Genomic DNA, 15,454 nt, shown 5'->3' with positions numbered 1-15,454 from the left:
CTATTGTTCATGCTATAATTGTGTTATCCGGAAATCGTAATACATGTGTGAATACATAGACCACAACGTGTCCCTAGTAAGCCTCTAGTTGACTAGCTCGTTGATCAACAGATAGTCATGGTTTCCTGACTATGGACATTGGATGTCATTGATAACGGGATCACATCATTAGGAGAATGATGTGATGGACAAGACCCAAACCTAAGCATAGCACAAAAGATCGTGTAGTTCGTTTGCTAGAGCTTTTCCAATGTCAAGTATCATTTCCTTAGACCATGAGATCGTGCAACTCCCGGATGCCGTAGGAGTGCTTTGGGTGTGCCAAACGTCACAACGTAACTGGGTGACTATAAAGGTACAATACGGGTATCTCCGAAAGTGTCTGTTGGGCTGGCACTGATCGAGACTGGGATTTGTCACTCCGTGTGACGGAGAGGTATCTCTGGGCCCACTCGGTAATGCATCATCATAATGAGCTCAATGTGACTAAGGATTTAGCCACGGGATCATGCATTACGGTACGAGTAAAGAGACTTGCCGGTAACGAGATTGAACAAGGTATTGGGATACCGACGATCGAATCTCGGGCAAGTAACGTACCGATTGACAAAGCGAATTGTATACGGGATTGATTGAATCCTCGACATCGTGGTTCATCCGATGAGATCATCGTGGAACATGTGGGAGCCAACATGGGTATCCAGATCCCGCTGTTGGTTATTGACCGGAGAGGCGTCTCGGTCATGTCTGCATGTCTCCCGAACCCGTAGGGTCTACACACTTAAGGTTCGGTGACGCTAGGGTTGTAGAGATATTAGTATGCGGAAACCCGAAAGTTGTTCGGAGTCCCGGATGAGATCCCGGACGTCACGAGGAGTTCCGGAATGGTCCGGAGGTGAAGAATTATATATAGGAAGTCCAGTTCCGGCCACCGGGAAAGTTTCGGGGGTTATCGGTATTGTACCGGGACCACCGGAAGGGTCCCGGGGGTCCACCGGGTGGGGCCACCTATCCCGGAGGGCCCCATGGGCTGAAGTGGGAGGGGAACCAGCCCCTAGTGGGAGGGGAACCAGCCCCTAGTGGGCTGGTGCGCCCCCCATGGGCCTCCCCCTGTGCCTAGGGTTGGAACCCTGGGGGTGGGGGCGCCCCACCTGACTTGGAGGGGAAGTTTCCCCCCCTTGGCCGCCGCCCCCCTGTAGATGGGATCCCAGGGGCCGGCGCCCCCCCCCCCTAGGGGGCCTATATAAAGGGGGGGAGGGAGGGCTGCTGTACCCTAGCCCTTGGCGCCTCCCTCTCCCTCCCGTGACACACCTCTCTCCCGCTTGCGCTTGGCGAAGCCCTGCCGGGATCCCCGCTACTTCCACCACCACGCCGTCGTGCTGCTAGATCTCCATCAACCTCTCCTTCCCCCTTGCTGGATCAAGAAGGATGAGATGTCACTGCTCCGTACGTGTGTTGAACGCGGAGGTGCCGCCGTTCGGCGCTCGGTCATCGGTGATTTGGATCACGACGAGTACGACTCCATCAACCCCGTTCACTAGAACGCTTCCGCTCGCGATCTACAAGGGTATGTAGATGCACTCCTTCCCTCTCATTGCTAGTAGACTCCATAGATGGATCTTGGTGATGCGTCGAAAATTTTAAAATTCTGCTACGATCCCCTACAATAACCTTCACAAATTGGACTATCTCGACTGAGGTTGCATAGAGTTTAAAGGAGTGAGAAGAGGGTTTGAGGTTTTGAAAATGCAAAAAATCAAAAACCTCACCTTAGCTTCATTTTGGAGTGACTAAGGAGGATCTGAAGTTATTTTTGCATTTTAAATTTTTAAACTTGTTTTATTGCTGACTTTGTATTAAAGGGTGTTTTTTCAAAAATAAATTAATAATATGAATACTTATTCAAAAAAGGTGAGACTTCGTATTGATCCTATATAGGTATAATATAAGCTAAGAAAATCTTTTTTTGTGATTTTGAGAAGGTCGAAAAAAACTTGCTTAGAAATGGGGTCGTTTTCCCTTACTTTGGAGCCTGTTTGGACAACATTTTCAGTGACTATGAGTTGGACTTCACAAAAAGGGTTGGATTTATGAACTAAAGTGCATAGTAGTACATAAAACAATGCAACATCACAGAACAAACAAATGAACTCCAAAAATATTGGAGATAGGTTCAAATTTGAATGTCGGTTCAAATTTGAATTTTATTTCAAGTCAAATCAACATCATAGCACGTAAGTTTTCACATGAAAGTACATAAGTTTTCACATCAAATGACAACAAACATAAGTTTTCACATCAAATTTGAATGATTTCGACTTTATTTCTTTTGCTTCTTTCTACCACTCGATTTCTTCTCCTTTTTTCCACCGTTTGGTTCCACGGCGCATAGTTTGTTGATGCTGATGCTCTTGCTTTTTGGCCCCTTGGTTTTCTTGCCAACTCCACTAGGCCCCCTCAACTTTTGCCCCTCATCATGTCCCACTTCTTCAGTTTGCACTTCTGTAGCTTGAGTAGATGGCACACATTGTTCAACTACTTCAGTTTGCAACTCAACACTTGGCACCACAACCTCCAAACATGGCAACACAGCTGTCAAAGCAGATTCGCATGGCAGCACAACAGTTGCTTCATCTGCAACAGTTTCAGATTGCCCTAGCGCCTGCAAAACAGATTCAGTATGCATCACATCGTCCAAAACAGAAACACTTAGCTCATGTTCAGCAGTAACAGTTTCAGTTTGCTCCATATCTTTGTCACCAAACATTATCTACTTAGTGCTCTTCCTTCTAAAGCCACTGAGTCTTGCTTTTTTCACTGGCCAGCACTGTTCAACAACAAGAGGTGGGGCTTTTTCTGCACGCTTCCTCCTAAAAAATAAAGCATTTCACTTGGTTAGATACTAGAACAAGTAGCAAAATCAAAAACTTGCAAAAACAGTAACATAAACATACTTTGGCCTCTGAGGAGTGTAGATGCATTTGGATGAACCAACTCTGTGCCCAAGTACCTCACACAACTTGCACCTATTTTTGTTACCTTTTTGAGCCCTTTTGGGCTTATCATTCTTTTCCTTTTCCTTTTCCCCTTCTTACTACAACCACCTTTCTCAAACCAAGCTTTGAATCTGCTCTGTTTTGGCCTCCCAGCCTTTCTTCTAGTGACAGGGGGACACAAGGTAAATTCTATTTCCACCTCAGGCCACTGAGATTGGTCAGTCAGTGCAGGAATTGGACTTGCATATGCAGCTTTGAATTTTTGTACTGAATAATACTCATGCAAATATGGGTGCATATTTAACCTGGGTTTAGATGCCAAAAAAAGTATGGAATGCTCACATGGTTTTCCAGTGTGTTGCCACTCTTGGCAAGTGCACTCATGCAACTCAGTATTTACCACATGCCTCTTGCCACTCTTTGTATCTCTAACTTCAGCACCCCACAAGGAAGATTTCTCAACAGATAGATGTGAAAGATTTCTACTCCTGTTGACCACCTATTGTACCACTGCTGGAAGCTTGTCCCCGTCCAAAATATTAGCAATTTTTCCTCTCAACTCCCATAAACGCATGATCATGATCCTTATTTGGTCCACCATGTCATGCACAGGCAAGTCTTTCAAATCCTTCACTTTGTTGTTAAAACTTTCTGCCAAGTTGTTATTGATATGATCACATTTTATGGCAGTATTAAAACCTGATTTATACCACAACAGAGAATGGTGTGTGTTCAACCATGAAGCAAATTCATTATCACTACATGATGCCAATATCTTACCAAGGTGATAGGAATGTGTCTGTCTGGTGTAGGATCTTGCTGCTGGCCACATGCGCCCAAATTCATCTCCTCTGAATTTTTTTATCAGATTCATCCACATATGTCCAAAGCACTCCCTCTGCTCAGCATGGGGGAAAACATTTTTTACTGCATTTTCCAACCCATTACATGCATCTGTGTGGATGGCCAAAGGAGAAACTGGCCCTATGCATCTTTTCAGTTGCATCATGAACCATATCCATGATGCCTCTGTCTCTGATTGAAACATTCCTATTGCAATTGGGAACATCCAGTTGTGTCCATCTAGAGCATTGCATGCAGCCAACTGACCATTCCACTTTCCAGTCAAAAAAGATGAGTCTATGCTCAAATATGGACGACAACCTGCTTTGAATCCATCTATGCAAGGCTTCAAACACATAAAAAACTTGCTGAATAAAACCTTGCCATCCTCTCTTACCTCTGTATCTATCTCCACCACACTTCCAGGTGACCTCTTCTCCACCTCTGCTTTAAAACTATACAACATCCTAAATGTATTTGCCCAGTCACCATACAATGATTTCATGGCCCTTTGTTTTGCTTTCCACACTGTGGTATATTGCAGCTGGATGGGGTACAGCTTCTCCAAGTCAACTTTAAGCCTCTTTGCTGTAGTGTTTGGAGTCTTGGCTAAAATAGGAGTAATCTTCTCTGTAACCCAAAGCTGTGATATCATCTTTGAAACTCTCTCTGAAGTGGTCATACATGTATGCTGGTGTGGTATTTGATTTACCACTACTGGAATCAGCTAATTTGCCATCTGCCAGCTCTTTGCCGTCTGCTAGCTGACGGCAAAGAAGCTCTTTGCCATCAGCTACACAAAAGCAGACGGCAAAGAAACGGCAGACGGCAAAGAAGCTCTTTGCCATCTGCCAGCAGACGGCAAAGAATCTTTGCCGTCCGCTGGCAGACGGCAAAGAGTGAGGTGGCCCCCACCCCCCGCCCGTTTGGGAAAAACTTAACGGCCCACCTCTTTGCCGTCTGCTAGCAGACGACAAAGAGGCAAAAAGGCGGACGGCAAAGAGAGGCGGACGACAAAGTGGGCACTACCTAACGGCCCATACCCCCCCGCCCGTTACTCACTTTCTCTCCTCGCCGTTCTCTCCTCCCACCCCACCGCCGCCGCCGCCCCGTCGCCCCCGCCGCCCCGTCACCCCACCGCCCCGGGGCCCCGCCGCCCCACCGCCCCGTCGCCCCCCGCCCCGGCCCCCCGCCGCCCCGCGCCGCACCGCCCCGGGCCCGGCCCCCCGCCGCCCCAGGCCGCCTCCTCCACCGCCCCGCCCCCCTCCTCCACCGGCCTCCTCCACCGGCCCTGCCCCAGGTGAGCCCCCCTTTTTTTCTTTTTTTTCTCTTTTTTCTATTTTTTTTCCTTTTTAGTTTTAGTTTTAGTTGTAGTTTTAGGTTTAGTTTTAGTTTAGTTTTAGTTTTAGGTTTAGTTTTAGGTTTAGTTTAGTTTGAGGAAAGAAGAAGAAGAAGAGAAAAAGAGGAGAGGAGGAGAAGAAGAAGAGGAAAAAGGAAAGGAAGAAGAAGAAGAGGAGGAGGAGAAGAAAAAAGAAGAAGAGGAAGAAGAAGAAGAAAAAAGAGGAGAGGAGGTGAAGAAGAAGAGGAAAAAGGAAAGGAAGAAGAAGAAGAGGAGGAGGAGAAGAAAAAAGAAGAAGAGGAAGAAGAAGAAGAAAAAAGAGGAGAGGAGGAGAAGAAGAAGAGGAAAAAGGAAAAAGGAAAGGAAGAAGAAGAGGAGGAGGAGGAGAAGAAAAAAGAAGAAGAGGAAGAAAAGGAAGAATAGGAAGAAGAAGAAAAGGAAAAAAGAGGAAAAAACCCCGACCCGACACGGCACCCCGACCCCGACCCGGCACCCCGACACGACACCCCGACCCCGACCCCGACACCCCGACCCCGACACCCCGACCCCGAGCCTGACCCGACACCCCGACCCCGACACCGACACGGCACCCCGACCCCGACCCGGCACCCCGACCCCAACCCCGACCCCGACACCCCGACCCCGAGCCTGACCCGACACCCCGACCCCGACACCGACACGGCACCCCGACCCCGACCCGGCACCCCGACCCGACACCTCGACCCCGAGACCCCGACCCCGACACCAACACGACACCCCGACACCGACACCCTGACACCACACCCACCCTTACCCCGACACCGACACGGCACCCCGACCCCGACCCGGCACCCCGACCCGACACCCCGACCCCGAGACGGCACCCCGACCCGACACCCCGACCCCGAGACCCCGACCCCGAGCCTGACCCGACACCCTGACCCCGACACCGACACGGCACCCCGACCCCGACCTGGCACCCCGACCCGACACCCCGACCCCGAGACCCCGACCCCGACCCCGACCCCGACACCCCGACCCCGAGCCTGACCCGACACCCCGACCCCGACACCGACACGGCACCCCGACCCCGACCCCGACCCGACACCCCGACCCGAGACCCCGACCCCGAGACCCCGACCCCGAAAAGGTGTTCTTTGGCCTTCCAGAAGCCGACGGGGTCATATATTTGTGAATTATTAGTTAGGTCATATATCTTTCGATTTTGTTATGAAAAACATCATATATAATTGTGTTGATCGGGTAGTTTTAAATGTGCAGTTGTTTCATCGCTGCGAGGTTTGGTGTTCGACGACCTCGCCGTGCGTTTGACGAGCTCTGCCCCTTTGTTCGTGGGTGAGCACAAATGACATGTCCTCCTCCCCCATTAATTATTTGATCTATTCCGATGAAACTTGATAGCTAGCTATATATGTGTCTTGAATCATTAGTATGCGTAACCAATATGTGTCTCCCGTTCGAAAGCGTCATAGTTATTAATATGCATGCATTTGCATATTTATAACCTTGATTCTTTCGAATTGTCCAACGCTATCCATGGACAGCCCGAGTATGTTTAGATTGGGTTCGTTTTCCCATATGCTTTGCTCCGGATCCGACGCATAAATTTCGTCAGTGCCTCCCCTGTTGTTCTCCGGGTACACATCCTCTCTGTTTATTGCAGAGACGTGTATCAGGAGAACAGCGGGGAGGTGCTGCCGAAATTTTGCGTAGGATCCGGAGCATAGCATGGGAAAATGAACCCAATCTAAACATACTCGGGTGGGATTAGGACCTATCATTACCTATTAGAGTGTAGGTTGCATGGACGTAATAAAATTGACAAAGTAGATCAACTGATGAATATATACATGGTGAATTATATATATATTTGTTGTGTGTCTAGTAGCTCTGAAAGTCAAGATGAGTGATCGTGCATGGATGTACACCGGTCACACTGGTAAGAACAAATGGAGCACTGAATGGTTCACAAAAACTAAGGGGTTTGTGCGAGCCGCATTTGCAAATGGCCAGAGGAAAACCTGGTGCCCCTGTTTACGGTGCGGCAATTGGGAAAAGAGGACAGAGGCTGAAATGGGCAAACACCTGCAGAAGAGTGGTTTTACGCCCGATTATACGGTGTGGACATTTCATGGTGAGTCTGCCCAACGTGACCAAGCTGAGGTGGATCGTCGTCGCACTGACGAGCATGGTACCGGGATGGAAAACATGGTGCAAGACTTTGATGATGCTCGGGATTCGGACGAGGAGATGGAGGAATCTGCAAAGGCCTTCAATGAAATGTTGGAGTCTTCAAAACGTCCGCTCCATGAGCACACTGAGCTTTGTCAGTTGGATGCCATCTCACAAGTAATGGCTCTAAAGGCTCAGTTCAACTTGGGCAGAGAATGCTACGATGCAATGATGACAGTATTTGGACGCTTTCTACAAAAAGGCCATGTAATGCCTGCAAACCTGTACCAGTCGGACAAAATCCTCCGTGCACTGAAGATGCCCTATGATAAGATACATGCCTGTGAGAAAGGATGTGTCTTGTTTAGGCTTGACTATGCGGACTTGAACTATTGTCCCATTTGCAAGTCTTCCAGGTATGTTGTGGTAGACAACGGTATGGGTGAGAAGACACAGACCAAAATCCCCGTTAGTGTTCTTCGGTATATGCCAATCGTACCAAGACTTCAACGTCTTTTCATGGTCGAAGAGACGGCCAGACAGATGACATGGCACAAAACGGGCAAAAGAACCGAACTAGATGCAGATGGGAATCTGATGATTGTACACACATCGGATGGTGTTGCGTGGAAAACGTTTGATGAATTACATGGTGACAAAGCGGAAGATCCAAGGCATCCTCGAGTCGGCATCAGCACGGATGGGTTCAGTGTGTTTGGTATGACGGCAGCCCAATACAGTTGTTGGCCCGTATTTGTCTTTCCACTCAATCTCCCCCCGGACAGATTATGCAAAGAAAGAACATTTTCCTGACGTTGATAATTCCAGGGCCCAACTATCCGGGGAAAATTATGAATGTGTACATGCAACCGCTTAAGGACGAATTGCAAGAAGCCTGGGATAATGGGTTCAAGACATACGATGCCTATAGCAAACGGAACTTCATAATGTGTGTCTGGTACATGTATTCGACGCATGACTTGCCGGCGTATGCGCTATTCGTTGGCTGGTGTGTGCATGGAAGGTTCCCGTGCCCCACATGCAAGGGAGCTCTTGAGTTTCGTTGGCTTCAGGCCGGTCGCAAGTTTTCTTGCTTCGACATGCATAGACAGTTCCTGAATCCTCGCCATAAGTTCAGGAAAGACAAGAAGAACTTCATCAGAGGTAGAGTTGTCAAAAACTCTGCACCACCTGCATTGACAGGCCAACAGACCCTGGATCAGTTAAACGCTCTCGAGCCAGATCCAGAGCGTCCAGGGTACTTCAAGGGGTATAATTCTAAGCACGCCTGGACTCACAAAACATGCTTATGGGATCTGCCTTACTTCAAAGACCTCCTTTGCCCACACAACATCGACGTGATGCACACTGAGAAGAATATCGCCGAGGCACTTTTTGGTACATTGTTCGGCATAGATGGGAAGTCAAAGGATAATACTAAGGCTAGAGTCGATCTGGAGGCGCTATGTGATAGGCCGTTACAAAACATGAAAGAACTGAAAGGAAAGCAGAACTGGACGAAGCCAAAGGCATGGTTCAATCTTGGAAGGCCAGCTATGAGGGAAATTATCTTGTGGGTGAAAATGCAGTTGATGTTCCCCGATGGGTATGCAGCGAATCTACAGAGGGGAGCCAGTCTTGATAAATTGAAGATATTTGGTCTCAAGAGTCATGATTGGCACATATGGATTGAGCGGGTAATGCCGGTGATGTTGCGTTGCTTCATCCCTGAGGATGAATGGCTAGTACTGGCAGAACTCAGCTATTTCTTCTGTGTTCTTTGTGCGAAAGAACTATCGCCTGGCGTGCTAGAAGAAATGGAAGAGTTGGCGCCGGAGTTGATCTGCAAGTTAGAGAAGATCTTTCCACCGGGCTTTTCTTTAATCCAATGCAACATTTGATTTTGCATCTCCCGACCGAGGCAAGATTGGGGGGGCCCGTGCAAAATCGTTGGTGCTACCCAACTGAGAGGATGCAGAAGACGCTTCGACAAAAATGTAAAAATAAATGTAGAATTGAAGCATCGATGGCTGAGGCATTCATCACTGAGGAGGCGGCAAACTTCGTGACAGCACACTACGAAGCCAAAAATCGTCATTTGCATAATCCGAAGCCTCGGTACAATGCTGACGACCCTAAAAAGGGTGGATCCAACCTCAGCCTATTCAAAGGGAATCTCGCACCAGCCAGTGTTTCAAATCCAGTATCTTTGGATAACGAACAATGGCGGACCATTTTGTTGTATATCTTCAACAACCTGATAGAAGTGCGGCCGTACATCGAGTTAGTTCTCGGTACATAGTTTCGCAACTTCTATTTCCTTTGAACTGCTCTTATTCCTGGATATTTCATACAGTCGATACGTCACCTTATTCTCGTATGGAGCGGTGATCCAAAAGGATTCTGTCGAAGAGTATGAGCTTCTCGCAAAGCAAGGAGGCGGCTATCCCGGTTTCATCTCTTGGTTCAAACAAACGGTAATTTCTATTAGACTTGTAGGCTAATTTGTAGGCGGCTATCCCGGTTTCATTCGCTAATTTGTGCGTAATGCAACAATCCTTTCATATTAAACTTGTAGGCTAATTCAGAGTCTATGGACGCCGAATTGAGACAAGTCGCTAATGGTTTTGACTATAAGGTCCGTTCATTTGACAAATACGACATCAACGGGTATCGCTTTCGTACCTATGGCAAAGAGCTATCTATGGCCGACCGAAAGTCTACAAATTGTTGTGTATCTGCTATCGGCGAAGGAGGTACCGAGTATTATGGGAGAGTTGAAGCAGTTTATGAACTTCTATTCTATGGTGAAAACCCACCGAATGTCGTAGTCTTCAAATGTTATTGGTTTCAGCCGAAGGAGACCAGAAGGACTCATGAACATATAGGGCTAGTTGAAATCAACCAAAGCACCCATTTAGATGTTCCTGATGTCTATATTACGGCTCAACAGGCGACCCAAGTATTCTATCTACCGTGGGCCTGCCAAACTAATCCAAATCTGAAAGGTTGGGATGTCGTTTATGAAGTGCCGCCACGTGCTAGACTATCTCCCCCAAAGGAAGAGGATTATGAACCTCACATTAACCCAGACACATATGAAGGAGAATTCTTCCAAGAGACACGTCTTTCCAAAAAGCGTTTCAAGAACCGCTATACTTCACCCCAAAACATTGAAGTAGACAGCGACAGTGAATCCGACATCACCCCAGAGGAGGAACAAGAAGAACCGGAACAAGAAGAGGTTACTGCTGCGGATGACCTGTCATTGCTTGACCGATTACGTCAAGGTGGCCTTCCACATGTTGATGCCACTGAACCCTATGAGCCCGTCATTGATTATAGTGATGATGATGATTATGCATTTATTGATGATACTGATCGAGATTATTAGTAGTGTCAGGTATTAAATTTTTTAATGTTGTACTTGATGATGATACACTTAAGTGATACACATATTATTATTCATGTCGGTCTTTTTTTTATGTTGTACTAATTTCGTTTACTGTTTGTCATGGCAGGTGTTGAAAGATGGTGGGCGCTGGTCGGGAGCGCGCCAAGGCCCCTTCTTCGTCGGCGCGTGGTCTGAGGTCTTCGATTCCAGACGCACCTCTCCGCCGAGCGTTGCTGGACAGTATGTCCACACCGCCGGGCCCTTCTTCGTCGACCGCGGTGCCCAGCAGGGGACGAGGTAGGAAGAGAGGAGGTGGGGCACGTGGTCGTGGGAGAGGAGGTAGGGTGACTGCTACGGCGCCTTCCTCGCCGCCACCCCCAGCTGTTTCACCCGAGCACGTGACTGCTAGGGTGGACTCGTCCGAGGAGGAGGCTACGTAAGTGCATTTAATATTTTTGTACCTTCTGCATTCACGTTTCTTCAAATAACTAATGCGTTGGCCTTGTCATGCTGCAGGGGTTGGGACCACCATCATAGTGTCCGCCGGCCCAACTCCTTCCTTGGAGTTCTTTGCCGGCAAAACTTCCCGGGGTTTGTCACGTTGCCTGGTGAGGGTAGGCTTCCAGAGCTTGGATTGAGCTGGGAGCACTACGTGGCTGCCCCGGCCCCGCCGGATGAGATTGTCGACGGTGTCGGGTGCGACACGAGGGCAGACATGGTGATCAGAAAGTTCTGGGTAATTTCTCCTTTACACATTTCAAAATCTTCAACTAGCTAGTTATTAATTGTACTAATCAATATTGTCTCATTTGATTGCAGACATTCTACAGGTGTGAGGAGGGATACGAGGAGGACGCGGCACATGTTATCGAGAACGTCTGCAAGCGCCTACTTCAGAACTTACGGCAAGAGGCTCGGGTGCAGGCTGTTCGAGACTACTACGCCTTGCGTGGTATCAAGAAGACCAAGCCGGCGTGCCGCGATAAGTTCCTGAGTAAGGAGCAGTACATGAAGGTAATTCTTAAGGCCTTCTACTTAAGTTCCTTCATTTAGTAATTCTTAGCCGTAGCGCTCAAGTTTCTATTTGCTAACTTAGGCGCCTCCAAGATGGTGTGCGCATCGGATGGATTGTTGGGAGGTGTTGGTCGATGAGTGGTGCTCAAAAGAATGGCTAGCCCTCCACAATGAGGCCAAGGACAAACGTGCCCAAATGGAAGGTGTGCCACACCATCAAGGGAGCTCCAACTTATATCAGTTCGGGCGCAACTGGGTATGTGGTTTGCTTCATGATTCATGCAATTCATTCATCATGCTAGCTTGAGCCCTTTAATTACTAATTTTCATTGTTTCTCTCTTTCAGGCACGCCACAATAAGGCGGATAAGGTGCCAGAGGTGTACGACCTGTATGCCATGGCCCACACTGCCTCTTTCAAGAAAGTCAAGGCTTTCTCTCAGTCTGACCTCGATGATGCAAACAACTTCACCAACATCTCCTCCCACAACAAGCTCGTGAGATATAGAGATGAGGGGAAGGTGAGGAAAGGGGAGGACTTTAACCCGAGCCAGGGTCCCATTGATCGAGAGCTGGTGATGATATCTGGTGGCGGGAGGTCCCATGGCTCCATAGCCATTGGAGATGGACTTATCCGTTGTCCTAGCACTCTCCCGGAGATCAAGGCGCGCCAGTCGAGCTCCGCTCCTGAGATAAGGCCTCGTGAACGGCCAGTGCAACTCGCCATCAAGGTTAGTGATACGTACTCAGTTATCTTTCTCCATTACATTGTGTGCACTTCCATCAATGATTACAAATGGTCATGTGAGTGGTGTTGCAGGCTGCTATACAGACTGAGAGAGATAGAACGGAGAAACTTCTGGCGGAGGCGGCGGAGAGGCAGCGGGAGATGGAGGAGAGGACGAGAAAGATGATGGAGGAGGAGAGGGCACGGAATGACATGCAGGCAAGGGCCATGTACGAGCTCCTTGTGGTAAGTTTCTTCTGCAGATTACTTGCTAGTCTTAACATTTGAGTCTCATTACTAACTAGTATGACTCTGTTGTGAAAACCAAATGTGCAGTCTGTGTGCGAGAAGTCCGGTCAGCCCGCTCCGCCGATGCCAGTGATTGCTCCTGGGAGCACGGTGAGTTTAATTTGAATGGACATTACTTGCTAGTCTTAACATTTGAGTGTCATAATGCTAACGAGACATTGGAAATGATCTTTGGTGCAGCTTAACTCCAGAAACGCATCGCACGATCCTTCTCCAGGTAGCGGCACTAGCCACCCCATTCCTACACCTCCCTGATCACGGTAAGTTTCTCTAGTGTTTTGCTTAACAAATGCATAAAGACCTAGACTTAGCTTTATTTCCTCCAATATGCTTACCATAATGACCTAGAGTTAGCTTCTTTTCCTCCAAAATGACCCATTTTACCTAGGTTAGCTTATAAATGATGCAGTTCATCCAAGTTAGCTCAAAAATGACCCATTTTACCTAGATTAGCTCCTAAATGATCCATTTTACCTACGTTAGCTTTAAAATGGCCCATTTCACCTAGGTTAACTCCAAAATGACCCATCTTACCTAGGTTATCTCATAAACGATCCATTTCAACTAATTTAGCTCATAAATGATCCATTTGACCTAAGTGAGCTAAAAAACGATCCATTTCACCTAAATTAGCTCTTAAATGATCCATTTCAACAAAGTTAGCTCAAAAAGATCCATTTCAACTAAATTAGCTCATAAATGATCCATTTCAACAAAGTTAGCTCAAAAACGATCCATTTCAACTAAGTTAGCTCATAAATGATCCATTTGACCTAAGTGAGCTAAAAAACGATCCATTTCACCTTAGTTACCTCAAAAACGATCCATTTGACCTTACTTAGCTCATAAACGACCCATTTCAACTTAGTTAGCTCATATATGATCCATTTCACGTAAGTTAGCCCATAAATGACATACTCTTCTTGTTCTAGTCTTTTTCTTGTTCTAGTCACCTATTTCTAACTTTCTTATTTTTCATTTTGCAGATTTCATTCACTTGACGAAAGCTTGCATAGATGGAGTGCTCCTTATCCCTTTCTCTGTTTCTTTTGTATCGTTGAACTATGCATGTATCTTGGTAGTTTGATGAACTATGCTATGTATGATGGAACTTGGTAGTTGGATGGAACATATGTGATGGAACTATGTATGATGGAACTCTGCATGTTGGATGGATATCTTATATGTTTGCTGTGAAAATTGTTGTCATATATATCATATATATCTTATATGTTTGCTGTGAAATATATCTACATATGTCATATATATTTGTGATGAAAATTGTTGGATTTAATAAAAAACAGAAAAAATAGCCAATATGCAGGCTCTTTGCCGTCTGCAGCGGACGGCAAAGAGGCCACGTGGCATCCAGCTGTGCTTCCTGGGAGCTGACCCATTTGGTCAATTTGCCTACAGTGCCAGACGGCAAAGAGTAAAAGAGTTTGCCGTCAGCGGCGGACGGCAAAGGCCTGCCATGTAGTGACGTGTAGATGACATCATATGGCAGACGGCAAAGGCACTAGAAAGTTTGCCGTCCGCGGCGGACGGCAAAGGCCTGCCGTTAGCCACTTAACGGACTGAAGGCACAATTATTGCCGTCCGCGGCAGACGGCAAAGGGCCTTTGCCATCAGCCGCCAGGAAGCAGACGGCAAAGTAGCTGTTTACCGTAGCCTACTTTGCCAGAGCCTTTTGCCGTCCGCGGCTGACGCAAAGGCCTTTGCCGTCCGCCGTTCGTGCCTTTGCCGTCCGCCGTGGCAGACGGCAAAATAGCTGATTCCAGTAGTGTACCCTTACTGTACTTCCATCAGGTTGTAGTCTGGCAGACAAGTACCATTTGCAAGGATTGCCACCACCATCATAACCTTTGCACCGAGCATAAAATTTCTTTCGATCAGTCCACATGGTCTTGGCATCAAACTCTTTTTTCACTGCATAGGTCCTGAAAGACATCCAAAACTCCTTCATGCTTGGCCACAACTTTCCCACCTCAATAACTGGGTTCTCTTTGTCATACGAACAAACCAGCTCATTATCATCTGCATCATCCACATCATCTGCAGCCTCTCTCATCAGCTCTTCTTCATCCTCATTTGCATTTCTAGGGCATGTGTTACCATCAGCAGGCAAAGAACTGTCATCCTTCTCCTTATATTTGTCATCAACTTGAATGCCAAACATTTCGGCCATATCAATGTCAGATATTGGTGTAATGACCAAATCTGTTTTTTCATTCAACTCTACTACATTCCAGTCAACAACAATCTTCCTAGCACCATGGGTTCCCTCCTCTCCATCTGCATCAATCCCTGTATCTTCAGCTACTACAGTCGGTTCAGTCAACAATGCCAACATCTTCTTTTGTGAAACCCACTCATTATCTTCCACCTGTGCAGCCATCTTTGATGGCACATAACCAACTCTGGAATGAGTTTGCAGATCAATTAGCTCAGCATAAAATGTTACTTGTTTGCTTGCCCACCCTTCTTGCTGATCAATTTCAGCAACCATGGATTCTCCATCTTCAATTCTCACATATTCACCATTATAGTTATCGAAACTTTGCAGAGATACCTCTTGTTCTGGACCCCAAACAATACTCTCCCCAATTCTCTCCACCAAATTGCCCACGGCCTTCTCCTTCATGCTCTCCAATTCCTGGG

At 47.3% G+C, this 15,454-nt stretch overlaps 1 protein-coding gene across 1 annotated transcript in view; it reads right to left on the bottom strand.

Moving 5' to 3' along the window:
- LOC109755507 (heat shock cognate 70 kDa protein-like) overlaps positions 1-15,454 on the bottom strand; it is a 35,949-nt gene that overhangs the window by 10,937 nt on the left and 9,558 nt on the right. The gene's annotated exons all lie outside the window — the stretch shown is intronic.

The sequence above is a fragment of the Aegilops tauschii genome, chromosome 6 (genome assembly GCF_002575655.3).
Source record: "Aegilops tauschii subsp. strangulata cultivar AL8/78 chromosome 6, Aet v6.0, whole genome shotgun sequence".
Lineage (NCBI taxonomy): Eukaryota > Viridiplantae > Streptophyta > Magnoliopsida > Poales > Poaceae > Aegilops > Aegilops tauschii.
The sequence above is the reverse complement of the archived record's forward strand: the minus strand, read 5'-3'. Positions and strand labels throughout refer to the sequence as shown.